The 27,894-nt window shown below is 41.7% G+C and overlaps 1 protein-coding gene and 1 long non-coding RNA gene across 13 annotated transcripts in view; one reads left to right on the top strand and one right to left on the bottom strand.

The window, feature by feature from the left end:
• Positions 1-27,894, top strand: part of ESRRG (estrogen related receptor gamma) — a 545,323-nt gene that overhangs the window by 44,847 nt on the left and 472,582 nt on the right. For 6 of the 12 annotated variants that reach the window (XM_083433313.1, XM_083433329.1, XM_083433311.1 and 3 more), the window contains exon 1: positions 25,519-25,646. The gene's annotated coding sequence lies outside the window, so the exon portion shown is untranslated. Of the gene's footprint in view, positions 1-22,594; positions 24,443-25,463; positions 25,647-26,298; positions 26,359-27,894 lie in introns of those variants that run through there. The other 6 variants (XM_083433331.1, XM_083433333.1, XM_083433321.1 and 3 more) reach the window with 5 other exon arrangements.
• LOC310674314 lies at positions 1,690-20,753 on the bottom strand. Its single transcript, XR_014509520.1, has 4 exons — positions 20,693-20,753; positions 13,317-13,449; positions 4,761-4,834; positions 1,690-1,778 (listed from the first exon to the last, which is right to left on the bottom strand). It is a non-coding gene; the product is annotated as an uncharacterized lncRNA (long non-coding RNA).

The following is a 27,894-nucleotide window of genomic DNA, read 5'->3' as shown; positions in this document are numbered from 1 at the left end:
GTGAAGAACACAGAACATGAACACATGCTGAAGAAAAACCTGTTCACACTTAAAACATTGTATGAGCTGTTCAAGAGCTGCTTATCCATTTTTTTTATTTAAAAAACCCATCTTTCATACTGTGAGGAAGAACGAGAACAGTGACGGTCAGTCAACAATCGAAGAGTGTAGCTGGTTGCTCAGGCTGGCATGCGTGAAGAGCCTGAAGAACACTTATAATTTCCACATCCAGTGCTACACTTGCAATGCTAATGCAAGGCTCAAGGTGGGGACTTGCTGGGGAGAACTGGTTGACAGGAGGAGGAATGTTTGACCTTCCCCACTCCCACACAGGCAGGCAGATGAAAGTGCTGCTAGCAAGATCTCTGGCAGAAGCCAATGGGATGCCCCAAAATAGTGGAATAGTGAACAGGAGGAACTGGGCTCGGCTGGGATCTACTGGATTCTGAGCTGGTCTCACGGCTGTCATTTGCCAGCATCTGGTCCAGTCTAGGCTTGATCGCTGTGCCAATAAGGGGAGCCAAAATAATTATGGAAAGGAATTTTCCAGAAAAAGCAGCTTTTCTACATTCTTCCAGGTCAGTGAGCATTTAAGTGGTGGCCTTCCTCCTCTGGGAGATCCACATGGCTCCTTCACTGCTTGGGTTTAGAAATGTACCTTTCTTTTACGCCTTCCTGTTTTATATTCTTTGTATTTTATTGTTTTTTATTACACACCGCTCTTATCTCCCCAGGCAGGATAGCAAAGCTAGGATATAAATAATTTTAAATAAGTGAATTGTGAGGGCACAATTTCACCCCCATATTCTTGCTGTGGGTTAAACCACAGAGCGTAGGACTTGCCGATCAGAAGGTTGGTGGTTCGAATCCCCGTGACGAGGTGAGCTCCCGTTGCTTGGCCCCTGCTCCTGCCAACCTAGCAGTTCGAAAGCACGTCTAAGTGCAAGTAGATAAATAGGAAATACCGGCGGGAAGGTAAACAGCGTTTCCGTGTGCTGCTCTGGTTCGCCAGAAGCGGCTTAGTCATTCTGGCCACATGACCCGGAAGCTGTTTGTGGACAAACGCCGGCTCCCTTGGCCTATAGAGCGAGATGAGTGTGCAAGCCCAGAGTCGGTCACGACTGGACCTAATGGTCAGGGGTCCCTTTACCTTTTTATTCTTGTTAAATTAATCCAACGGAGATATTAAAAAGAGCAGCCTAAAATATCTAATTTAGTTTTGAAGCAATTCCACTGACTACAATGTGCTACTCTAGAGGAAGTGGTGTCATGGCTGCAGAAGCTTCGCTGTTTTTTGTTTTTTTGTTTTTTTTTTAGTATCACAGCAAAAAAGTACTGCAACAAATCTAGTTAAATAACTGGAAAAATTTCCAGAGCCTGTGCAACAGTCAGTAATGGCAATAAAAGTTTCACATTATCTACCTTGTCCACATTTCCTCAAAGATCAATATGGCTAAGTACATCTTCTGCATACTTCTATAAAGAGACAAATATGAAACTTACTTGCATCAAACACAGTGTGACACCAGCTTTAGATGGACCCTTCCCCCACAGTCTAAAAAGCTGGGGAGAAATATCAATACTATGTTTGAATTACATTAGTTGGAACAAGGATGAATGTGATGGTGCAAAGTCAAAAGGATTTACTCAGCAACTTTCCATAAATGATAAATGGTCTTTGCAAAAGGATGGCTTCTTGCAGAGTATTTTACTAACATGTAAAATCTTTCACTTTGATATTATGGATTTGTCACAATGTTGAAATTTCCCAGCAGGCCCTATGGAGAGAAAATATTAACACTGAGAATGAGATTTTCGAACAAAATTTCATGACATGCACTTAAGTTGCAGATTTTGACTCATTTAAGTTTATTAACCAAAGGTGGATAACTTTGGGTGTATTATGTGGCATAAGGCAGAAAGGGCAATCTTCTGGAGCTCTAGGTGAGGTCCATAGATTTGTGTATGTGTCTTTATGTCACAGATACTTCCCCCTATGGCTTTACTGTCCTTAAAAACTGTGGGCTGTATCCAGTGTTCTCTTGTCTACTAGTTCAAGGACTCTTGCACTAGCATATGGATGAGTCTTAATGTTGTGCAACAGAAGAGCTAATGCAGCAGTTGCACTAATGGAAATGCAATGTGAAACAGACTGAGCAATCTGTTGTGCAACGAAATTATAAGCAAAGTGCTTGTAACCCCCCCCCCCTTTTTTTTTGCCCAACAATGTTCCACTGGTGCAAATCATTTTGCCCGCAGAACAATTATTATGCTAAGTGACTTTACCTTACCTACATTAGATACAACCTTGTATATGTATATATGATGGATCTTCAGTAACTGGGCTGACCTACCATTAGGCAGACTGATGCAGCCACCTCAGGCAACTGATTTTGGTTGTCATGGGCTTTTAATTGAATTTTTAAAAATATTTTTACCACCAAAGCTCTAAAGAACTTTAAAGTTTTTCAAGGGGTTACAGTGAAAGCTCTATGAACCATTAGTTTTCATGGTCTTGCTCCAAAATATCAACACTCATGTTGTTTAAGACACAATAAAATGCCCTGACCTTTTTGGTTATGACACAAAAGAAAGCCCATTGTGTTTTATCGTATATTTTAAATTTATAACTGCCAAGGGCAGGTGTAAAATGCAAGTATTTTATATATTATGAGCTATACAAATTGCTGGAAAATTACAGGTGCAGATACCCCTGTTCTCTGAGCAATTTTGAAAGCACAGGCAGACTTATAATATTTATGGATGACCTACAGTTTGTTATTATGGGATTGCACCTTAGAATGTTGGGAAGTGGTAAATTAGCAGAAAGGAAATAACCTGCAAGCACAACAAATGCATCAATGTGTTTTATTCCAAAGCAGGGGTCAGGAGCCCTTTTCAGCTCAAGAACCACCTCCCCTTGTGGGCAACCTTCCAGGGGCCACACAACAGTGGTGGGAGGGGCCAGAGGTGAAAGTGGGTGGAACAACTATTTTACATTTTACCTTTGTATAGTCAGCTAGTTAATCCTCTCTGTCCTCCCCCATCGTTTTGCCTGGACACTGAGGTCCAGCTCCGAGGGCCTTCTGGCAGTTCCCTCACTGTGAGAGGCCAAGTTACAGGGAATCAGGCAGAGGGCCTTCTCGGTAGTGGCACCCGCCCTGTGGAACGCCCTCCCATCAGATGTCAAAGAGATAAACAACTACCTGACATTCAGAAGACATCTGAAGACAGCCCTGTTCAGGGAAGTTTTTAATATGTGACATTTTAGTGTATTTTTCATCTTTGTTGGAAGCCGCCCAGAGTGGCTGGGGAAACCCAGCCAGATGGGCGGGGTACAAATAAATTATTATTATTATTATTATTATTATTATTATTATTATTAATTATTATTATATTCCACCCAGAGAAGCAAGAGGCCTTGTCAGAGTTCAAAGAAGTCAGTCAGGCAAAGAAGTTCAAAGAAGTCATTCAGGAAAAGAAGTCAGTCAGGCAAAGGCAGTCATTGAGGGTGTGAAGCAGGGTCAGTAGTAGGTGTGGTGGCAAGGGCGATGCAACCTGGGGTAGAGTCCCGAGGGCCAAACAGCCAGGCTTGGAGGGTCGCATTTGCCCTTCCCCACCTCCCCGCTTGCCTGAGGCTCCCCGTTTTTGTTAGACGAGGTAAGCATTTTGAAGGGTTTGTAAAAATGATTTTATGTTTCTTCAGCAAAAGAGATAACTAGACTTTAAAAAACAAATGTTAGCATTTAGAAACGGTAAGTGAGGCAGTAAAGGATTTATCTTCCATGTAATAGGGAGGTCTACTTCGGAATTAATTTTAGATGGAACATACTAATTATTCGCTCATGCTGTCAGCTGCTGAGTTTAGACTTGTATAGAAACTGATAAAAGATTATTTAGGCTGGTGCAAACAATCCCAGTGTAAGCTCTTTATATTGTGTATTTTTATACTTTAATATGTATTTTTCATTTCTAATCATAGGTATCTAAAACCTCAGCCAGTTTTATAGTGAAAGTTTCCAGAGTGAACTAATTAATTGTAACAATGGCGCTATCTCTTTAACTAAAGCTATTTACTTATTTATTAAATTTCTCGTTTTTCAGTTTCACACTTTTCCAATATAAAGATCAATTCTTCACATTTCTGCATCAGTTTGCTAAAATTTTTTAGCTCCTCATGATAATTTATCAGCATTTTTGTGTGATCCCCCCCCCATATACACATTTTTACAAAGCAATTTCCCCGTGTATGATGCATTTTGTATGTTATTTCCCCTAATATATGCATTTATATGCACACTTTACCCATGTCTGTGTACACATCTATGTACACAGGGCTGCAGAATAGCATTGCAAAATTCAGATAAGGGAAAATGTCCAAATATTCCTGTGTTTCAGTTTACATGTTTTGGAAAATGTAAATTAGATAAGTTCACCTTTAAATGCAAACTGAGTCAAATTTGTCTCCCACCCCTAGTCCACTATAACAGTACTCCCTAAGCACAAAAACAATGCAGCTGGAGTTAAGGTGTCAAGACTATAATCGGGAATATAGGATATACATAGCTTTCTGGATAAATCTTATTTCTTCCTTGGGCCTGTCTTCCATGGGGAAAGCATTGTTGGGCTCACTTTTAACAGGATAAGGCAAACCAAATGTTCTGAAATGCAGCTTTGTGTAGATGCCTTCTTTAAAATAAAAAGCACACAGAAAACTGAAAAGCATTTTTTCAAAGTAATTTGCAGAAAGGATGCAAAACCTCCACAGAGAAATCTTCATTTGGGTCATTTGGATTTTCTCTCTGCTACCATGCAAGAAGCTAGTCAGAACTGTCTGTATGCAACAGAAAGATAAAAATTTCAATTAGGTTGAGTGCTGTCATAAGCAGACTACATGAGAAGGCTAGAGATAATATGCATTACATATTGATGCCTATCAGCACTGAGAACATAGCCATGTTTTATTCCATGCCCCTTTTGTAGGTTTGGCAGCAGTGGCACCCAATAAAGGCCTAATCATATTAATTTATGCCCCTATCAATTATGCATTCAGATTCCCCTGATAGCTTGTCAGTTTTTATTCAGTATTTTCTGAAAAATACGCCTATTACAGTTACTGAGCAAATAGTAGGACTGTCAGAAAGTAAGATTTAAAGAATATTACTTAAAAGGGGTGGGTTTTTAATTTTATAAATCTTGTATTATATGGCATGCGTTTGTTAGCTTTAAAACAGGTGACAGTACAGGGACAGATGTCACATTAAGGACTTTTGGGAAATGAGAATAAAAGTCTTTTCTGTTCTTTTGTAGTGAGGGACCTCGTTACGTATTCAACTTTTAATAAAAAAAAACAAAATGTTCTAGGATTTACAAATGCAGTAAAACTGTATCAGATTAGTTAGTTTATTATCAATTTGCATGTTTCATATGACGGGCATTAATGGAGATTTTAAGAGATCTTTAAAGTTTTAAGAGTAATTTCGCAACTGTATCGCAACCTTGTGTAGCTGTGAAAAAAATGTTTGGGGTGAGGTGCCCTAGGCTGTTCCCTACAAAAAGTCATGTCACCACAAGCGAGTTAGGCCATGATCCAGAAGGAAACAGCTGCCACCACATACTATAAGCTATGTCTTTCCTCAAAGAGCTCTCACACCCGATCCCAAACCGCTTTTTAAAGCAGAATTAGCATGATCTGTAAAGTGTTCTTTGTTGGCATTCGTCTGTCTCGAGAGACTGTGGAGTGCGCCTCTGGGGCTTAGTGATCAAGGGGCTAAGGTCAAACCAAGGTGACCTCCCCAAAGCGCAAGCCTGGGCAATGTGTATGGAGGTCCTGGGCTACCCTTGGCCTTGCAGAAGTGATGGGTGGCCCTGATGTACCTTCGGTTGAAGTAAGTATGTGTTTTTCCAGTTTTTGATATATCTCAAGGCAAGGGCCAGCACAAACATTAGGCAAATGGAGCAGCCAACTGAGGAGGCAGATCCTGGGGAGCAGGTGGTGGCTGTGAGGTGTTGGGGAACAAGAGATGTGTGTAACACATGGCTTGGTCTGTACACTCTAAGTTAGCCTGCTGCCCTCAGGTATGGTGGCAGACGTCCCTTTGCCACTATAGAGGTAATACAGTGGTACTTCAGGTTACATACGCTTCAGGTTACATACGCTTCAGGTTACAGACTCCGCTAACCCAGAAATAGTGCTTCAGGTTAAGAACTTTGCTTCAGGATGAGGACAGAAATCGTGCTCCGGCGGCGTGGCGGCAGCAGGAGGCCCCATTAGCTAAAGTGGTGCTTCAGGTTAAGAACAGTTTCAGGTTAAGTACGGACCTCCGGAATGAATTAAGTACTTAACCTGAGGTATCACTGTATTCAACTCTCAGCAGGATCAGCTTCTGATGCATTTTGTTTTCTTGTGTAAACTATGCTAGAAACTTCAATGAATAAATAATTCATTGACTTGGTTCCTTTGCAGCAATTTTGTATACCATCAAGAACCTCACACAGATTAAGGACAGGTATAACACTAATACATTATCCTAACACCATCACCATTTAATATACTTCTGTGAATGATCCAGTGTCATAAAAAAATATTGAGATAATCAGATGTTTGAGTAAGAAAACATGGTTTGAGTAAGAAAAACACATTTGAGTAAGAAAACATCCATGATGACGTGCAACAGAGGGATGTATTGGGAAGAAACAAGCTACACAATTATCTGTGATATCTATGCCTAAACCTAACCAAGTTTGAGATAACAGGGCTTATTTACTACGTATACGTAATTCTTATTAAATCAATATTGCATAACTTGACCAGTTCAAGTATTCTAAACTCTTTTACTTTGGACTGCTTGAAATGACCTGTGGAAGCATTATCACGAACCACTCACTAGCCCTTTCATTTGTTGTTCCCCATCTGTGGAATTCTCTTCCCTGTGAGGTCCACCTGGCCCCTTCACTGACATGCTTTCAAGTCAAGGTATAGACTTACATTCCCCTCTCATGGTTTTCATGGATGGAGCTGGTTTTATTCTGCTGTTACTGTGATGCCAAAGCTTCCTTTGGCTGTTGTTGCTTTTGTGTGTGTGTGTGTGTGTGTGAGAGAGAGAGAGAGAGAGAGAGAGAGAGAGAGAGAGAATTGTAGGTGTTTGTATGAGAATGTTAATGTTTTATATAAATTGTTAGTGGTATACTGCATTTAAGTTTATGATTTTAAATATAAGTTGCTCTGAGATCCTGGTAAAAAGTGACTCTTGTTGTTTAGTCATTTAGTCGTGTCCGACTTCGTGACCCCATGGACCAGAGCACACCAGGCACTCCTGTCTTCCACTGCCTCCCGCAGTTTGGTCAAACTCATGCTGCTAGCTTCGAGAACACTATCCAACCATCTCGTCCTCTGTCGTCCCCTTCTCCTTGTGCCCTCCATCTTTCCCAACATCAGTGTCTTTTCTAGGGAGCCTTCCCTTCTCATGAGATGGCCAAAGTATTGGAGCCTCAGCTTCACAATCTGTCCTTCCAGTGAGCACTCAGGGCTGATTTCCTTAAGAATGGATAGGTTGGATCTTCTTGCAGTCCATGGGACTCTCAAGAGTCTCCTCCGGCACCATAATTCAAAAGCATCAATTCTTCGGCGATCAGCCTTCTTTATGGTCCAGCTCTCACCTCCATACATCACTACTGGGAAAAGTGACTAATACATCTAATTAATAATGATAATAGTATCCTAGCCTAGATCTTTCCCTGACATGCTAGTTTTCCACATGCAGAAAATTCGTTTCAGCAGTGGAACACTAAAACATAGAATCTATTTGCAAGTTGAAGTGGGGAACATCACCATATGCCATTTTTGCCTGCTGTGCATCTACAGTAGAATCTTTCCACCCAAATGGAGGAATAGAACTAGCAATGATTAAACACCTTCTTTCTTTTCTTTTTACTAATTTGCTTCATGGGGCGGGGGAGGGGGATGACATAATGTGTACTTTTGGCCTTCTTGTCTTAAAAATATAACATATCAACAGAGCCATGGCTAACAGCAGCTTTCAATTCAGTATCAGAAGTTCCAGCTGTGTGTCACTCTAATCTTTTTCTGAACTCTATGACTTTGGTTTTGAGCATATTTTGACTTCCTGCAACATCCTTTTTTGATTGTCAGATGATGAGAAGCTATCACCATGTCAGTTTTTGCCATGCAAAATACTCTCATTCTTCCTCTGCAGGAGGAAGGCTTGCAACTGTGCTCCCCAGTATTACTTTCAGAAATTGCCAGATGAAAAATCCGTGCAGCTCCTTTATAAACTACACTGTTTGTTACCCACTTCCCTCCCCCCGCCAAGACAGGTTTCTATCTTTCTTTTTATTTACTCATTTTAGATTTTGATGGAAGAGCAAGGGGTGTGTGCAAACACGCATATTGGGGTAGCAGATGTATATCCAATGAAAGTGATGGAGCAGTAAAACGGCATGTCTTGGCCAGAACAAATAAAAACTTTGACAACTTCTGGCAAGGAGAAAGGCACCAGTTAATGGTGCCTCCAGGTAGCTTTAGCTTATATGACTGGCAATTGTAACACAGTTTTTCTCAGTGCACTTGGCAGCATTACAAGGATCACAGTCTAACAAGGATGAACAGTTTATCCAATGTGTGGGTTTCTCTCTTACATTTGGCATGGATATCTTTCTGCTTCACCTTTTGTTTTCTGTCAGAAGGATATTTATTGTGGCAATGTGCAGCGCAATCCAGCTCTCCATTTATGTTTGAGTTCCCTTCTTATTGTATTTCATGGTATTAATGGAGTACACATTTCTCTTCTACACATCTGCCTTTTTAAAAGATCCCCATTCAAGAGTACAGTGCCCTTGGGCTACTTGGTAATGTTTAATAACTTTCTACACTGGTAGTTCTTTCTTTGTCATTACACCGAGCCTTTTCTTACCTTGGTATATAAAGATCTTAAGTGTTCCCCTTGACTAGTGGCCCACACAGTATATAGCAGTACCAGCAAGATAATATAGAGGGGGGGAAACCCTCTACCTTTTTACTATTATAATGGAAGCCTTCCTAAGAGCCATCTGAGAAGACAGTGTTGGAAAAGTTTGGTTAGACCTCTTCCAATTTTAGCTGGATCAAAATTTGTATATAAAGGAAGAATGTTATGATTCTGTCATTTTCTGAAAAGTCATTATATCTGTCAAAAGTTCATTTCCAGTATTCAGTGTACCGTAATTTTTAGGCTGGTAGCAACTAGAAATGCTGTAAAGAACAAGGCAAGACACTAACAGAAATAATTGAACATATGCATTCATGATCAGCACTAAAATTTATTTATTTTGCACACAGCTCAGAAAACCCCCGACCCTCAGGAGTTTTTTGGATGTGGGTGGGTGGAAAGGAGCTCTATAGGAAGCATGGGAAGCCTGGATGTGTGCATGGGACAGCACACATGGCGATTTGTATTCCATCTGTTACTTTTTCATGCTGCACCTCATTCTTCTTTCCAATAGGTGGTATAAGGAATAGGGGCTTATTAATGGGGAGCTGCTCGATATGTGTGTCTGTGTATATACACGTGTGTATTTGAAAGAGAGAGAAATGTATATTGGAATGAGGAAGAAAATGTATTTATCTTTAAATATTGTGCACAAATCTTTAAATATTGCTCTTCCAGTATTATAGGATGATTTTTAATAGGGTGCTGTAACCTCTCTCTGAAGGTGGCTGTAATCTAAATTATTGCACAAGTTTACTCTTAGGCTTTACTTCTGCTATGAAGGCCAAATATTGCAGGGGGGAGGTGTACAAAAAGCTTGAAACTGTTTACTATATTGAGTTGCTGAGCAGAAAAGAAATAAATGAATCATTCAAATACCTAAGGAAAAGCACATTCTTTGATCTACTTTACCCTATCTTTACATGTTGACCTTGTTTGTATTTTCTGAATTGGTGTACAGAGTTGTCGAGTTGGTCAATAATCTAATCCGACCATCAATAAAACACACCTTCTTGTTTATTAATATGTGATTAAAAATGTATATGATAAAAAGATATTGACTGCAAGCCGAGTTTGCGTGACAAGAACAATTATGCCTCCCAAACTTAATCACTACATGAGCTCTTTAACCCAGTGAAAGTCAATAGTCTATTTATGAACAACTATTGTGAGGTTTTTTATATATATATATATATATATATATATACACATACACACACACACAAACACACATACAGTATTAGGATTTTGTTAGGACTCCTGTTCTTATTTCGTTTACTCTTTTAACTTGTATAAATCTCCAAGATACAATAGTCAGCAGATAAACCTCTCATTAAATTCTTGCTTTATATTTGTTGTATAACAAAGCTGAAGGCATTAAGATGGAAGGTATTTGCACTTGTTATTGTTCTCTATTTGCAATTAAGCAAAGGTGCTCATTTGGCGATTCCCATTTTTCTTCATAGTACTCATTACACATTTGTTAATCAGAAATTCAAACCTTTGTAACTTCCCTTAATCCGTTTAAACAATATTGTTTAAGTTTGGCTGTGCCGCTTCAGGATGGATTCTGATTTGATTTAAAAACCTGTGTCAGTTGGTGCTGAGAAAAAAATGAAGAAGTAAAAATTCAGTACAGTGCTACCCTGATACAAATCGCCTTTTACTGGAAGATGCAATAAATGAAATATTTTTTTTTGCTTAGAATGTATATTGTGCACATTGTTTCACAAATCTGGATTATGATGGTACATTTATGTATTATAACCAGTTGTATGGGGAAATGGGATTGAAATTGGAGAGCTCCAAAAATGGAATCAGGGGTTTAGCAAATCTTTTGAACTGAGTGAAAAGAGTCCTTAGAAAGATGAAGCTACTACTATTGGCAGATATTACAGTCAGTGCCAGCAGTGATCTCTGAGAGCTTCATCCCTGATGATTTTGCATCTAACTCCCAATAAGAATCTGCTGGGGCTGAATTCTACTGTGATTACCAAACCTAGGTCATTCAATTGTCAATTTTTCTAGTTGGAAGAGAAACGGGGGCTATTCAGTGAAGCTCAAGTTTGGAATACAGTAATATTCAAACGATTCCGTAGCTCACATTGGTATATAACAATAATAATGTCATTGATGAAAATATACTCCCAGGAATTAATCCCTCACCTAATGCAAAACTTATCAATCAGTCAATTTTTTAAAAAAAATCGTGCAAAGAGGTAACATTTTTTCAACACCTAAATGAGCTAAACTTCCAAGGAAATGATCATACCCATATATCTGATATGTGATTTGCAAACTAGCATTTGTCTGCTTCTCTTCAAGCTGACTTTGAATAAGGGCACTGCTAACAGAACATTTTGTTCCAGTCCCTCACCTGATTCACTGACATGTTTTGAAATATTAGAGCATTTCATAATGTTTGGTACATTTTATGAATCTAATTAGAGACCGGCACAGTAGTTCTTTGTTTTTTTCTTATTAATGAAACAAGTTCTTAATTTATACGATGTTTTACCTTTCTCTGAGGTCTCTTCCTCATTTTTAAAAGAAAGCCTAATATTTGGCTGAAAAACACTACACTAACAATGACTGAGAACTGTAAGCAATAGCAAAACTTATATGAGGTCCTGAGGAAGTTTAAAAATGTACAATAAATACAGTTTGTTGCTTACTCTGTAGAAATCAATGGTATCAGAGAACTTTTTGGAATCTGGGAACAAAGCAGGTATTTTACTTAAGATATCTACATTACCTTATCAAATTGCTTGCCTGTTTTATAGGTTTAGGATGTGTCCTGATAGGATCAATGTATGCAAGTTTTGTGATCAATGTATGCAAGTTTATCACTGCTTCCACATGACAATGTTGGCATCAGAATAGAAGCCAATCTTCCCCCCACCCATTACTCTGGACTTACCCTTTCCACAGAAAATCTGGCATTAAAAAAAAATGTTGCCAACAATCCATTTGTGATATCTAAAATATCCATTTGCAATATTAAGTACCCATCTGGAAACACCGTTATACAAATCCATTATTTTCACTGTATTCATATTTTTCCAATAGAAGAGAAAGAGCACACACATATTGCTAGAAATCAATATTAGAATCTATATTATTTAACATGTCAATCTCTTTGCCCTTCTCAATTTGCTGCTTACTGCTGTTCATAATTTCTGCTTTCAAATTAAGATTTTGCAAATTTCCATTTACTTAAACAACCCTCTGCTGTTTCTGAACTTGAGCCAATATTATCCACTCCTTAATATTTATCTTCCCAGTTACCTATAGGGATGGGTGAATTTTTGTTTTTCCCAGTTTCTCATTTCTCCAATCCAGTTTGTCCCATTTCTTCATCAGTTTGCAGGATTCTTTTTTAAGTCTTCATGAAAATTCACAGCATTTTAGCACACATTTCCCTTAATACCATATTTATAGGCAATTTTGCCTCATATACACAGTTTTGCAAGCAAATTTCTCTAATATAATGCAGTGTGTATCCTGTGATCACTAATACATTCATTTTTATGCACATTTCCCCCTAATACATTTTCATAGAAATATTTTGGTTTGGAGACCAACATAACAAAATTCAGAGAAATGCAAATTTCAAAGGAGGGCTGCATTTTGGTTCATATATTGTTTTGGGATATGTGAATTAGGTTAGGTTCACATGCTTTTATTTCTATTAAATTTATACCCCACTCTTCGTCCAATAGGAGCTCAGGGGGTGGGACAACAAGAGATGAAGCAATAAAAGCATATTTGAAACATCTTAAAAGCAATTCCAGTACAGTTGCAGACTGGGAAAGCTATCTCTTAAAAGGCTTGTTGGAAGAGGAAGGTTTTCAGTAGGCAGCACCGTGGCGGGAAACAGATGTTCAAGGGGAGGGAATTCCAAAGGTAGCTGTCACAACATTTAAGGCCTGATTCCTATATTGTGTGGAACAGACTGTCTGATAAAATGTTTACTGCAGGAGGCCCTCACCAGCAGAGCACAGTGATCAACTGGGTATACAAAAGGTGAGATGGTCTTTCAGGTATCCTGGTCCCAAGGGGTATAGAGCTTTATACACCAAAACTGGCACCTTGAACTGAGAGCCCAGTAGCTAATTAGAAGCCAGGGATTTAAATGTGAAGTGAACCAAATTTCTCTCCCTCTCTAGTTACATCTATATATATATATTTATCACTCCTCTGACACAGATGCATTCAGTGAACACTGATCTCAATGCACTCAGCATAGTCCTAGGAATAGAAATGAAGGATCAAATTAAAGCAAAGATCCTGTAGGTTTTCTGACATGAAAAGGAAAATACGAGTCACCTGTTAGCTGTATGTAGGAGAGGCTCAACCTACTAGGCAATTGAAGCAGTCGCCTAGTGTCACAAAATTATAGGAACGTGCATCAGGCAGGTGCAGTCTGCTTGTGAATCTGGATGCAGATGGTGGATTATGCCTACAAAAGAGAGTAGGATTTGAGTTTCCTTTCCCTCATCTCCTTTCTTGAAAGCTAGAATGGTGTGTTAGCGCAATAATGATATTGCAGCTTGAACAATCCCAATAAGCCTCTTCACAATGATTTTGACTCTTTCCTTACTTCTATTCTTTATTTGTCGAAGGTGAACTGTTCCCTTACTCAATTATTCACCACTAAGTGTACCTTAGACTTGCTAGGACTTCCTTACACTATTTTAAACTGATACTCTGAGGTCAGATCAGGCGAGAGCACTTTCAAAAGAAAGACTGCCACAGACAATCTAATAGGACAAGCTGTTTTAGTTTCTCAGTAGAATGTTTAGGATGATTCCTTGAGAGCTAATTTGATCACTGTGAAGAACTGCATTCTATTTACAGAGTCATGTCAGGTTCCCTGAGAGGTGGGGGGGTGTCTTACAACTCCCTCACTTTCTTTTCCTCTCCTTTTTTCTTGTTTTTGGTTCATTCTCCCGCCTTTCTTCACTGATTTGAAAAAAAAGCTGATTTGTAAATAGGATAAGGAAACAAGATAGCAAACCAGAACCTGCAAGATCTGAAAATCAGTCTCTTTGGAAGTGAGAGAAGGAGAGAAGGCCAGAGTGAAAAACGGGTAGAGGAAAGGATGTGGTTCTTACCTTTATACAATAGCCTGCATTCCAGCAACACACAAGTCAGAGGTTTCTATGCACACATTCCACATGTATCTCTAGATCCAGGAAAGCAAGAGGCATTATAGTTAAGAATAGGTTCCACCTAGGCAAAAGCATTCAAAGAGGGTGTGGAGCAGGGCTGGGGGGCATGGCCTGATGAGGGGAATGACCTGGGCAGAGTTATGAGGGCAGGAATGAGAGGCCTGGAGAGCCAAATTAAGCCTCTGGTTCAAGACCTGAGGTTCCCAGACCTGTTTTAAAGTGCAGCTTCCTGTTATGTCTGAGAAAGGCAAGTTTCAAAGTAGGTACCCCTCAGTAGACACAAACTGTAGGAGAGAGAACAATTACTGTAATTAGTTTTCAATACACACTTTAAAAAGAAAAAAGATTTATTCTGCCTCTTTTCTTGAGTGGGCACTAAGCTGCAAAGTGTTGTCTGAGAGTTTTTTCCTTTATCCAGGTCTTATTTCAAAGCATTATACCTTTAGTTGAGGAAATTGGTGTGAGGATGGTAAAGTCTCACCATATTCCGCAACCAAAGACTGCCCATGAGTATTCCATAACATATGCTGCTAAATTTAAAAAGAGAGAGGTACTGTGTCTCAAATTACTTTGGAGGAATTTTGTTTGTTTGTTTTTAAAGGTATGTATCCCATCTTTAAAAGTAAAAAATCAAGATGGCTTATAAAATAAAACTCTCTCTCTCTGTGTGTGTGTGGGGGGGGGGGGGTGTACACACAAACAGTTCCTAAAACAATTTAAAGGAATCAATTAAAATATAGCACACCTAGAAAATCAATAAAAACAATTTATAAGCACCAATCCTAAACGAAACAATGTCATCTGCTCTAGCTTCTCCTTACTCCTGAGTTGTTGCAAATCTTTAGTGAGGAGTGAAAGGCACTCTGTATATGGCCAGGAGGGCACGTGTGTCTATATTATTACTTCTTCCACTATAGGACGCAGCCCTGGCCAAATAAATTGCTAGTGTTCTGTGTAACAAGATTTTTCCCCTTTGTTAGCACAAAGTTTAGGACCATATATAGTAAGGGAGGCAAACATGCCCAATCCATGTTTCTTATTCTGTAATAACTACCACCCTCTGTTCCCTATTCAAGTATCCTCAAGTATGGTGCAAATAAAATGAGCTGTGAAGAACTAGGAAGCCTCGTCATAATTTAAAATGAATATTCAAAACAAGGCCCAGATAAGCATTTCAATCCCCAAGCATTCAGCATGCAGTAAGATGAGGCCGACAGGAACATTAATTTTCAGCTAGGGCAGTAGAATAGATTGCTCCAGCCATATCTACCCAGTATGCCAGGCCTTGTTAGGCATTGCCTGAGCTTCTGTAATATTAACTGAAGCCTTGGAGTCAAAGTGGTTGAGTTTTGGCTTTAGTATATGGAAATGAGCACCTTCCCAATCCTAATGTTGCCATTGTCTAAGCTGTTGTGATATGTTCTTAGCCAAAAGTCTAGGAGCTTTATGCTTCTAGTAGTAAGCAGTGTGGTGACAAGAAGGACTGAAACTTCCAATGTGCCATTTGCATAATCTCCTGGTGGTTTGTATTGTTAAGAGAGAAAATGAACACAGCTCTGTTCAAGAGAGCACCTCGGCATATGTGTCACTGATGGAAAGGAGTGCAGAGAAAGATTGGAATAGGAAGATACCTTCTCATGAACTTTCATGGATTGTACTGAAATTTAGTAAACAATAACAATAATAAAATCTCTAAGCAGTGTACATGAAACAGGAAAATAGTTAGCAAAAATAAGCAGATAAAATCAGCAAGAATTTAAAAACAAGTTTATGTAACTGATAGCTGAAATAAAAAAGTTTTTAGAAAGTAGATAAAAGAGTATGAAGGTGCCTACTAAAGTAAATAGGCATAGGTGCTGTCGTACTGAAAAATAAACCCCTCAGGGATATAGAATCAACACTATATGGCACTTGGAATGATGAAAGTTCTGTGGATTGAATTGGTCATGTAGCCACTTGCAGAGCAAAGCAGTCCCTCAAGTACAGTGGAACCTTGGTCCTCGAATGGCTTAGTTGATGAACAAATTGGCTTCTGAACACTGAAAACCTGGAAGTAAGTGTTCTAGTTTTCGAACATTTTTTGGAAGCCCAACATCAGACATCGCTTCTGCTTGAGTGCAGGAAGCTCCTGCAGCCAATCGGAAGCCGCACCTTGGTTTTTGAATGTTTCAGAAGTCAAACGGACTTCTGGAACAGATTACGTTCAAGATCCAAGGTACCACTGTAAATTGGTTCCAAGCTTCTAAGGGCTGTATAGTCATACCTCGGGTTGCGAGCACTGCAGGTTGTGAATTTTCGGGTTACGGACTCGCCAAACCTGGAAGTACCGTAACGGGTTGCTTCCAGGTTTCGGTGCTCACGCATGCACAGAACCACTAAACCGCGCTTTGCGCATGTGCAGAAGCACTGAATCGCATCACGCTACGAGTTGCAAATGCTGTGGATTGTGAACGTGCCTCCCACATGGATCACGTTCGCAACCCGAGGTGCTACTGTATATACTAACAGTAAAACCTTGAACTTGTTGCAAATTAGTAGCCAGTGCAAATTTTCAAGCAGAGGTTGATACTTTCAGGATCACAGCCCTGTCAGTGATCATGCTGCAGTATTCTGCACTAACTACAGAATGCAAAATGTACCGATTCAGACTCCAGTTCCTGCCTTCATTCCCCCACCCTTTCCATGAAGGTTGCTTCACTGTGGCACATGGTAGGACTGGACTGGCAAAAATCTGCTTCTGTTCTCCACCAAAATTTTCTTTGTTTACGTAATTATCATAACTTAGAGTGAGAAAGGGTTTTTTCTAGTTGCTATTGTTAAATAATTGGAAGTTGGAAACCCTTGTTGATCTACTCAAGATCACCTATGGATCTACCAGTAGATCCATATCTACCTTCTTCCCAACCTTGCTCAGTACTTATCCACACTTGTCTTTTGCCTCACTCTTTCCAGGCACTGGTCTGTACTTTAAAGCTCCGTGTCTGAGTAGTATTGTATTTGCCCCAGAGCTTTCCCACAAGAAAACAATCTTTAGTACGCAATCAGAGCAAATGGCTAGGGTTTTCTGCAGATTGCCGTTTGCTCCAATTCAGCTTTAAAGAGTAGGTTTTTATGAGGAAAGCTCGGGGGGTGGGGGAGAGAGCATTTGAATGCTGATCTTCAAAGCATGGGCTGTGCTAGAAAGTGCCAAGGAAAGGTAAGTGTGGATAAGCCCTCTGTTTCATCCTTTATCACTGCTTTTCCTGCTTTTTCTGTTCTGTTTGTACAATGTTTTTGCAAAGCTGTATTTTTGAAAGCTGTTTTTATTTCATTCAAGATTATGAGCTGCTGCTCAGTTCGTGCACGCAGAGTTCAACCAAGCAGAGGTGTTCTTTTTTTAAAGGCCAGAATTCTTGACCCAGAGCAGATGGATAATCTTAAAATAAAGGTGAAGGCAAAACAGAAGACATAAAAGCAGGAATATGGGGAAACACAAGATCATGACAACTTTGCTTATAAAAATGTTGTACAGTCCTATGCATGTCTACTTAGGAGGTAAAGGGGTAAACGGCATTTCCGTGCGCTCTGGCTTCCCTCATGGTGCTCCATTGCACCAGAAGCAGTTTAGTCATGCTGGTCACATGACTCAGAAAGCTGTCTACAGACAAATGCTGGCTCCCTCAGCCTGAAAGCGGAGATGAGCGCCGCACCCCATAACTGTACAGGGGACCTTTATCCACATGGTTTGGACTCTCACATGTTGAAAGTCATAATAATAAGAAACACAGATGGAAAGAAGGAATCAGAGCTAACACTTGCAGTTACAAAACATGACTAGTTAATTTTTAAGTCCACAAGCCCTCTCTCTCCTGGAGAGAGTCAGCTCTGGATACAAAGACACATGCTTTTGTTAGATATGTTCCATCACCTGGATTAATCAGCTTGCAGCCTTACTTAAACGTTAGACTCTTTACTGTGTACTCCTCTTTTATAAACTACCACTTCATAAGGTAGAATCATAGAATCATCCCACGATCCTCCGATCAGAGGGGTGGCTAACACCCCAGAGGACAGGATGACACTTCAAAACGACCTTGACAGATTAGAGAACTGGGCCAAAACAAACAAGATGAACTTTAACAGGGAGAAATGTAAAGTATTGCACTTGGGCAAAAAAAAATGAGAGGCACAAATACAAGATGGGTGACACCTGGCTTGAGAGCAGTACATGTGAAAAGGATCTAGGAGTCTTGGTTTACCACAAACTTGACATGAGCCAACAGTGTGACTCGGCAGCTAAAAAAGCCAATGCAATTCTGGGCTGCATCAATAGGAGTATAGCATCTAGATCAAGGGAAGTAATAGTGCCACTGTATTCTGCTCTGGTCAGACCTCACCTGGAGTACTGTGTCCAGTTCTGGGCACCACAGTTCAAGAAGGACACTGACAAACTGGAACGTGTCCAGAGGAGGGCAACCAAAATGGTCAAAGGCCTGGAAGCGATGCCTTATGAGGAACGGCTAAGGGAGCTGGGCATGTTTAGCCTGGAGAAGAGGAGGTTAAGGGGTGATATGATAGCCATGTTCAAATATATAAAAGGATGTCACATAGAGGAGGGAGAAAGGTTGTTTTCTGCGGCTCCAGAGAAGCGGACACGGAGCAATGGATCCAAACTACAAGAAAGAAGATTCCATCTAAACATTAGGAAGAACTTCCTGACAGTAAGAGCTGTTCGACAGTGGAATTTGCTGCCAAGGAGTGTGGTGGAGTCTCCTTCTTTGGAGGTCTTTAAGCAGAGGCTTGACAACCATATGTCAGGAGTGCTCTGATGGTGTTTCCTGCTTGGCATATTAAGGAGCTTAATATGTTACAGGACAATAATGATTCCTTCTGTCCTGTTGCCTTTATCAGAAACTACCGATCTATTAAGAAAATGTTTAAATGCTGCTATAAATAATGAAAGTTGTGCTATTATATTTTTTAAAATAATTGATAACTAGGTTCTTGATACTATTATCAAATTTGCAAGCCATTGTATAATGGGGAGGGGGCAGGAAATACAAAGACTTGCCATGATTTGCCCTAGTGAGTGGCAGTCAACTAAATCCTACTCTGAATATCCCAGTTGGATTTAGTGAACCTAAATTAGTCATGTCTCTTCAGTTGCTTTACCCTGAATAAGACTAGGGTTTCATATCACTCTATGACATCATAAACCTTTCCAGGATATATATGACATATTTATTGCATTTTCTAGTTATTTGAAATTGTGGTGTGGATTGTTGTGTGGGACAGAGACAGGTGGAGCAGAGTTAGGAATAAAGTTAATGAAGTTGAGCATAAAACAAGCTGCCTGCATTTAGGGCCATGGCTTGCATTAATGTCTGAATGTATTAACAATGAAATAAACATCCTTAGCCAAGACTGCTGCCGGAGGGCCTTACATAGGAAGAATGGCAGGGCCCTGATCTAACAGGAGGTTTGCTGTGCAGCAGGACTCCAGGACTCTGCTGAAGACAGATGCTTCTCCTAGGTGACTAGTTTAATCAGAGCTGCTGACTTTATAGTTGTTTCAAAATCCTTTGCCAAAGATGAATTTCCTGGACTGGCACAACTGCAGGTGCTAAAGGCCTGGAGTGGACAGGCTGTCTAAAGAACTTCACACAACTGTCTCCAGGAAGAGCTAACTACTGACAATAATTGATGAGCTACAACAGTGCAGCAGAGGGTGGATCATGGAAACATCCACAATAACAACAAATGCCTTGGCTTTTAAAAGTGCGGCCGTTTTCAGAAACAAAAGGCTTTCCAAATCAAACTGCTGACTCCTATTTTCTTATCAAAACATTTCAGAATACATCTTAATAACCCAGAGTAAATCAAATGTGGGATCAGCTGGAGCTAGCCAGCCCTTGTGCCTTCCTGGATATCAGGTGTGTGCTCTGCTTCGGTGGCAGATTAATTTATGATCTTGTGTAACTCCGTGCCCCTAAAACTTGGGATGTTAGGAAAATCCTGGAGATTTCCTGAACAAAGCATTATGCAGTGCAAAGATGGAACCCTTCTACTTTGTTTCAGAGTGTGTTGTATTATAATAAAACTTACATTTTAAATCAGCAAAATAAAACTGCTTGCAAGGGCTGTTTTTGCTTTGGGACTTTTTATATTGGCGTGCAACTCACCAATGCAAACTGGGAGGAGGAGAGAAACTACTTCATTTCTGCATAAGAATAAGAAAGACGAAAAATAAATTTTAAAAAGACCAGAATGGTAGTTGAAATGTACAGCCCATATTTACATAAGGCTGTATAAAGAACCCTGCTGAATCAGACCTACCCCACTGTATCCTCACAACAACCCTGTGAGGTGGGCTAGGCTGAGAATGAGTGACTGGCCCAAGGTCGCCCAGCAAGCTTCATGCCCAAGCAAGGATTTGAACCCTGGCCTCTCAGGTTCTCATCCGAAACTCTTACTTTTTGCTGGGTGGTAGGGAGAAGAAAGGAAGCACATCACACATGCACACTGTTACAGAAGCCCTTTATTACTTATTACCTCCAGCAGGAGTTACTCTTTAATTCCTGAGTTATACACAGGGGTGGCTAGTTGTGGTGTGGAATGCACTCCAGCTGCTTAAAGGGTAGGTATGAGCAATAAAAACTCAGTCTAGGAGCACAAGGGAGAACTGTAGTACATGAGATAATTTTGCCTTTCCTCAACAAAAGAAACCTGAGTGGACAAGTAAATAAGCATTTTTGTTTTTCAGATGGGGTTGGAGGTGAGATCTTTCTCCCCCATCCCTTCCTCCTCTTATGGGACTATGAAACCATAAGAAGGATGTTGGAAGGGAGAGGTGAGGAAATATTTCCTGGGGGAAAGGTGGTGGGTGACTGTGTGCTGCCTATGAACTGATCAACAGACTCCTAAATCTACTTTCTGCTGCTTTCCCTCACGGAGGGGAACCAACTCTTGGCAAAACAAGAGGCTGCAGCAAAGGACAGCCGCATCCACTGGCTTTGCCCCGCCTTGCTTTGCTGTCGCTGGGCGGGCAACCCAAAGTCTTTCTCCTCAGCCCCGTCTGTTTGCTGTTTTGGCGCGAAAAAGTGGCGGGAAATGTTAGCTCCGAGGCCGTTAAAACTTCTGAGGTAACCCTTGCCGACCTTTGTGTCAGCAAGTCACGCCACCACGGCTTATCTCTAACACTGAAACAGTTTAGCATTTTCAGAGCGATCAGAACAGATACCTTTTCATGTGATCTGATCTTTTTAATCCACCTTTGATCAATGTGGTGAGTGAAACAGGGCAAAACAAAACAAAACCCTTTTCAATAACTGTCGTAAGAAAGAGTGTTGAGTGTACCACATACCAACCCCTTTCAGTTAATATAGTTGTGCTCCAAAAGAGGTGTAGAAGGTATTTTTGTGTGTGTGTGTATGTATAGGGTATGCGTGTGTGCAATATATATATATATATATATATTGCAGATATTTCTCAGGTTGAGGTCTTAATTATATTAAAAAGTCACCCAAGGTCAGTCACTTTGCTGCTTTCCCTCACGGTGCTTAATTACTCAGCCCACACAGTTATTTAGTACCTGTAAATAATATATATATGTATTTAAAGCCACTGCATCATGCAAGTCTCTATTAATACCCTCCCCCACTCCTTTTAAATGACTTGAGATGCAAAAAAAGGAGGTCATTATATAAAGTTTAAAACCTTATCTTTGAAGTGTACCTTATTTCATTACCCACCTTGGCCCCCAAATACATATGGACATTAAGTGGTAATTTGGATTCCTTTCTTTATGGCTCTAGCCCTTCGCTGTGGGTTTTCCTGCCATTTCCCACACCATGTATATTAAGCAGCCAGAGAACATTGGCCTGTTTCTTGAAAATGACCTGAGACTTCGCTCAAATAATTTTTTTGTTGCGTGCGCTGCCCAAATTGCTAAGTGTTGGTGGTGCCTCTTTTCTCCCGCTGCCTTTTCTGATTTTAAACCTCCCCAACTGCTTTTTCCTGTGTCAGTGTGAATGTGGCTGCAGCCCATTGGGAAGCAAGGAGAAGAAGGAAAGGAAGCTCATTGCGCGGGGGGCCTCTCTTTTATTTTCTGGAAATTATTCTTCTTTCTTGATGAGGTGATGCACTTCGAGGGGCCTGTGCGCGCGCTTGTCTGCCCGCGCGCGCTTTGGGGGCACACACATATTTGAGCCTTCTGTTTATACATTTGCTAGGCGAGTGACCATTTCAAGAATAAAAGGAGACCAAGTGGACTGTGCTAGCTGAAATCTAGCCCTGGATGTCCTCTGGGCTGAGCTTTCTGGTTGCCCTGCTCTGCCCCCCCATCCCACTGCCCTCCATGTGTTCCCACAGCATTTCATAGTGTTTTCAAGTTTGCATAACCAACTCTTCTCTTCTCTTCTCTTCTCTTCTCTTCTCTTCTCTTCTCACTTTTAGGGGGCACAGACAACCCGATGGCTTCCTGGTGATGTTTCAATCCGAATGCAAATCGGCGGGTAGCTTTGAAGTCTCTCGAAATTGCGTTGGTGACCCTCTCTCTGCCCCGAGGGCTCCTTCTCTGGGCTCCCTGGAAAACCATCCCATCAGTTGTCTGGAGCCACAGCAGCAGCCACACTTGCCTTTGTGTTCGGGCGCTTGCTGGGTCGATCAGATTCTTGCGAGGAGCAAAGTAACTTCCACACGTTCTTGACACACCTGGCACCTGCTTGGGCTTGCTTTGCGATTCCTTATTCAGCTTTGCTAATGATTATTTTGAAAGTCTCCCCCTCCCGTTTCATGCACAATGTGAAACGCTCCTCTTCGACCCCCTGCTTCAAGAAAAGGTTCCCTCTCTCCCCGCCACTTGATCTCTCCTGAACAATTGCCTCTGCGCAAAGCAAATGTGCACAACCGTGTGCAAAAAAAAAAAAAAAAAGGAAAAGGGGGAAAAGAAAAGAGGAAAGGGACACAATTTCATCCGAAAAGCTAGATTGCTAGATAGATGGGCATACCTACAGAGGGGAAGGCTTACACGGACCCTGAAACTGCGGAGGCTTCCCTCTCCAGCTCGGCGTGATTTAAACCTAGCTCAGTTCTCATTGTTACCAGGAGTATATTTTACCCCTCTGTCTTTTGTAGGATACAGAAGGTGAATAATGAAATCCTTTTGCTAATAGTTTATGAGCCATGAGATTGGAAATGTATATGGATAGACCAGAGCGCCAGACTAAAAACCACTTGAGAGCATCTCGGAGCCTGCCAGAAGTAACGATTTAATATCCCCAGCCCAGCACAGAGGGGAGCAGCAGGGGACTGCGGACGGCTCTCTCCAGCCTGCTTCCTGAACCCTTTTGCACGGAAGAGCAGCGGGGTGACAGGCTTCATTCCCAAGCAAAAAGCGCTCAGTGCACGAACATCTGAAAGACATAATCATCGCTTCTTAGCATGTGTGTTTATGGCATACAGTTTATTATCCAGAATCGGTATATATGATGCACATTAAATTAATATACACACGCTAGAGATTGAAAGCAATCTCTTCTCTACCTTTTGATCATATCCGCACAGTGGCCATTGTGAAGATAAGCACTGCGTGTATCCATTGTGCGCAGCAGGAAGCGGCCGCGTTTGGAAGGGATGTCAAAGGTCCCCGGAGCAGGGGATGGGTCCTAGGTTTGGACACTCAGTGCGCCACTGCTATACAGGCAGAGGAAAACACGCGTTGCCTGCAAAAGCCAGAAGTGATGGGGACAGCTGGGAATAGGCTACCCTGCTTTGGAGATGCAGAAGCAAACTCCTCAAATTCAGGAAAGTCAAACAGAGGGGCAAAGCTCTGGGAGCGAGAAATGACAAAACCACAAGAACTTAAAAGGATGGGTGTGTGTGTGTGTGTGTGTGTGACGGCATTAACCAAGAAAGAAAAAGGAGAATCTAGAATAAGTAGGAAGATAAACAAGTATGATTTTTAAAAGGAGCCAAGCTGAGAAAAGCCCAAAGGGGAACGAACTCAAAGTCATCTTTCCCCATGACTTTTCAGCGTTAGTTTTTGTGGGGCACAGCCTGGCTGCGAGGAAGCTTGAGAAGCCCTGTTGTATAGGAGCGGACATTTCCCAGAGAGTCGGTGCCACAGGATGTCTGATGGCATCACACACACATCCACGCACACACACAACTCCCCGCCGCTGCCAAACCCAAACAGTCATCAACTCCACTCAGTGTGCGCAAATTGATGGAAGCCTCCGCGGAGTGAACTGGCAACATCTGTCCGGAAAATTCTCAGAGACGCAGATGCATTTCTTTAGACAGGTCAGCACTTCCTACCCGGGCAGCTCTGACAGCTACCTGTCACGGGGAGGAAACCCCTCTCGGAGCTGCAGGGCTCAGGATCCTTAGCAGCGGCAGCTCCGCCGCTGACAAGGAGCCAGTCCCTCCAGCTCTCGGAAATCAATGGCCCCCAGAGGTGAGCCACGGGCCGCCTTGATGAGGGGGAAGCTCCCCCCCCCCGCGAAAACGCCAATACTTCAGAATCTATTAACGTAAATGAAGGAGAAGAAAGATAGCAGGAGTCCCATCCTTAGAAGACGTTAGGGCAATTCCACCAAATAGTACTTAATAACAATGGTGACTCTAGCCCGAATAGACAAACGCTATACTTGTGTGTTCCAAAAGTTTATTTGGTGCCAAGTTACTGGTCAGCGAAATGCCCCCAAGTTCAGGAGATGGGGATCTTTCTGTAATAAGAAGGACAAAGAGTGATCTGTGTCGGACGCTTAAAAAAAAAAGTAGGAGGGAAATTATTTTTGTATAAAGATATATTTTAGTTTGCGAAGTGCTTTGCAATAATATTGCATCCTCTGGGCTTAATAGGTTCCTCAGCAGAATTAAAGGAACGGGCTGATTTAAAAGACCCGTCACTCAGCTGTCCCAGAATCTCTCAGTCTTGGTTCCGCCACATTCCCTAAACAACCCATTTTGTGCCTCACCCCACTCTTCTCAGCCCCATCCCTTTATCATTAAGAACTTTTGAAGTGCAGTTAGTGATTCTAACCCTGGTCAGTCTCAAGCAAATGTGGTTTGTGTGCGTGCGCGCGCCCGCGCGCATGTCTCGAGAAAGCACGACAGTACCCTAACAACCCTCAATAAACACATGCATAATCACCACCATACCCAATTCCTTTGCTACAATACACCCTCAATTTTCAGCCCTAGCAACTGCCTGGGGGGGTTTAATCTTCCAAAGAGAAAGGGGGGCTCCCTGCGCAAAATTACGCCTTCTCCTCTCATTTGTTAGCTGGTTCCATCAAAAACTTCGCTATTTATAGGCTACACACACGAACGTGGAGTAATACAAACCCTCCTGTGTTTGTTCCCTTTTGCAAAGTGACCGGTGTTGCAGCTTTTGATCGCTTTGCTTCGAGAGCTGCGCAGAGGACGAGCTACAATCAAAGCGGGCTGAGAGCAGACCTCCAAGCTGCAGAGAGTCCGTGTAAACTGCTCGCCGCACAGCCATGTGAGTACCTCCCTATGACCCCCGCCCCGCAAAAATGTGTAAGGTTTGTATTCTTGGTGAGCGGAAAGCAATTATGAAAGGGGAGGAGGGGGGGGTATAGTAAATGAAAAGTGGGTGACGGAAGGCACCACGGAGAGAGAGAGAAAGGTTAGCTAAGTGACTACCTTCTCTCCTGAGTCTAAATCAGCTGAGAACGTGCAGCAAAATGACCATGTGTCGCTTCGTTCCAATTCTCCTGATAGTGGCAGTTAGACATTCCCCCTAAAATTGGGCAATATCGGACGGATAAGATCCGTATGAGAACCAAAGCCCAAGGATTACAGGGATCACTGATACTTCGCAAGCAAAAAATGACTGGTGGGCACTGGGCAGCTGCCGCCTTATATGATAAAGAAACAGGCTGCACATTCTGCAAAGGAGGCTTAAGTTCACTCTTTCAGAAGACGAGGAAAGAGGGCCCCAGGGAGCCTGTAGAAGAGTGCGAAAAGAACCTTAGCCAGTACCCATGCGCTGCCTTGTATCCTCCCAAATGTATAAGCTTTCTCTGCTTTTCAAGCATTCCCAAGCATCCCCCTCCGTCACAATGAAGTAACCCCCCCCCCCCAAATTGCATATAGCCTACGCGTTAAATTGCAGGTTTCGTGCAGGTGGGACAGGGAGGACTGGAGAGGAATATAAATCTGAGCAGGAAAATGGGCTTTTACCGAGGCAGGTGTGTTGCTTAAAAGGGGTATAATCGATTGCCAGGGACAGAAAAACCCTTCTGGAGAGCAGGGTGTGCAGCAGAATTGAGATCTGCGGGACCTGGGCTCTGATCCCAGTTTAGCGTGGCATGAAATTAACAAAGGCAGAGGCATCGTGCCCTGGAAGTCACCTCTATTCATAAAAGAAGAAGGGCAGGAGTAGGAAAGCGAAAGAGCCCCGGTGAGTGGCTGTGTGTGTTTCGTTCCGTCTCCGTGTAAAGTTCAGGCAGAGGGGTGGGAGAGGTGGGATTCGCATTGCTTGGTACCAAGCTCCCAGGATGGACTGGTGGGCATTTGGCATGGAAGGAGGCTTGCCATGCCTAGGCACATAGCTGAGGGGCCAGCGCAGTCCCAGAAAATAGCAGCAAGAACTTGCAGGGACTGTGCTCGAACTTTGCTGCCTCATGTGGAAAAAGTGACTTCGATCCAGGGCCATTTATAGGCGACAGTAAAGCCTCCTTTTCAATGAGCGGCAGTGACAGCAAAGCGAGTGAGCTGCCTTTTAGCCTCCACGCTGCCCCTTCAAAGCTCTAGTCTGTCCTCGCTCGGTCGGGGAAGACGTGAAGCCTTGTTTCCGCTGACCCGTTGAATTGACCTTGGCAGGCTAGGGCAGGTAGGCAGGTAAGACTTTTATTCACCTGCATTTCAGGTCACACACAGTTATGCACACAATGCAAGGCACCTGTGGGGCTGAAAGTGGGCCAGGCATACATGTCAGGCAGCAGATCACACAAACCAAAAATAAGGGAATCTAGTGAAAATGACAATCGTTTCTATCAAAGGATTGTCTATAAAAGGGTCCCCCTCCAGGTTTAAATAATGTCTCACATGTTCCCCATAAATAAAGCAGGTTGGTCCATCTCTGTATCTTATTTTCAACTTCCTTTCCATCAAGTTTGTTTAAACAGCACACTTTGAAAACAATGTCTTTAACTATCTTGAGGAAGTATTAGAAGCTTTAAAAAAATCCACTTGAAGCAAAGATTCATGCAATTAAGTTTCTCATCTTTCCACCCTGTGTTAACACCCCCCTGCATCTTTTTACGCCTCCATTCTTGAGTGAAAGGTAAAAAGAAATACATAGTAGCACAGAGATAGGATAATTTATGGGTGGATAGAAAGAAAGAATATTATTCATATCACATTTGAAAAAGCAAAATCTAATAGTACCCTCATGATATTTGGGTGCCTGCAATCTTTAATTGCTCCTTGACTGTAAAAAGTTAATAAACTCAGAAAACAAGCCATAACAAAACAGTCTCAGTTGGATCTGAGGACAGGAGCTGTTTGCACTTCAGTTACACTTCAGTACTGGGTTGCAATGTCCAGTTTCAGAACTTTTGCCCTTCATTTGCCTAGAGCTGACGGAGGTGTTCAAATCTGTGTGAGAAAGAGCCTGGAAGTTTGATGACTTGTGAAAAGTTTTGCCTCTGCAATACAGTTACTTTTGAAAAGTATAGATTTCTGATTCTGGTTTCAGAGAATAAACCAGTTTGATTATTTCA

This window comes from Podarcis tiliguerta, assembly GCF_965153285.1.
Source record: "Podarcis tiliguerta genome assembly, chromosome: 3".
In the NCBI taxonomy this organism is placed as follows: Eukaryota; Metazoa; Chordata; class Lepidosauria; order Squamata; family Lacertidae; genus Podarcis; species Podarcis tiliguerta.
Note: the sequence above shows the minus strand (reverse complement) of the source record. Positions and strands in the feature narration are given on the sequence as shown.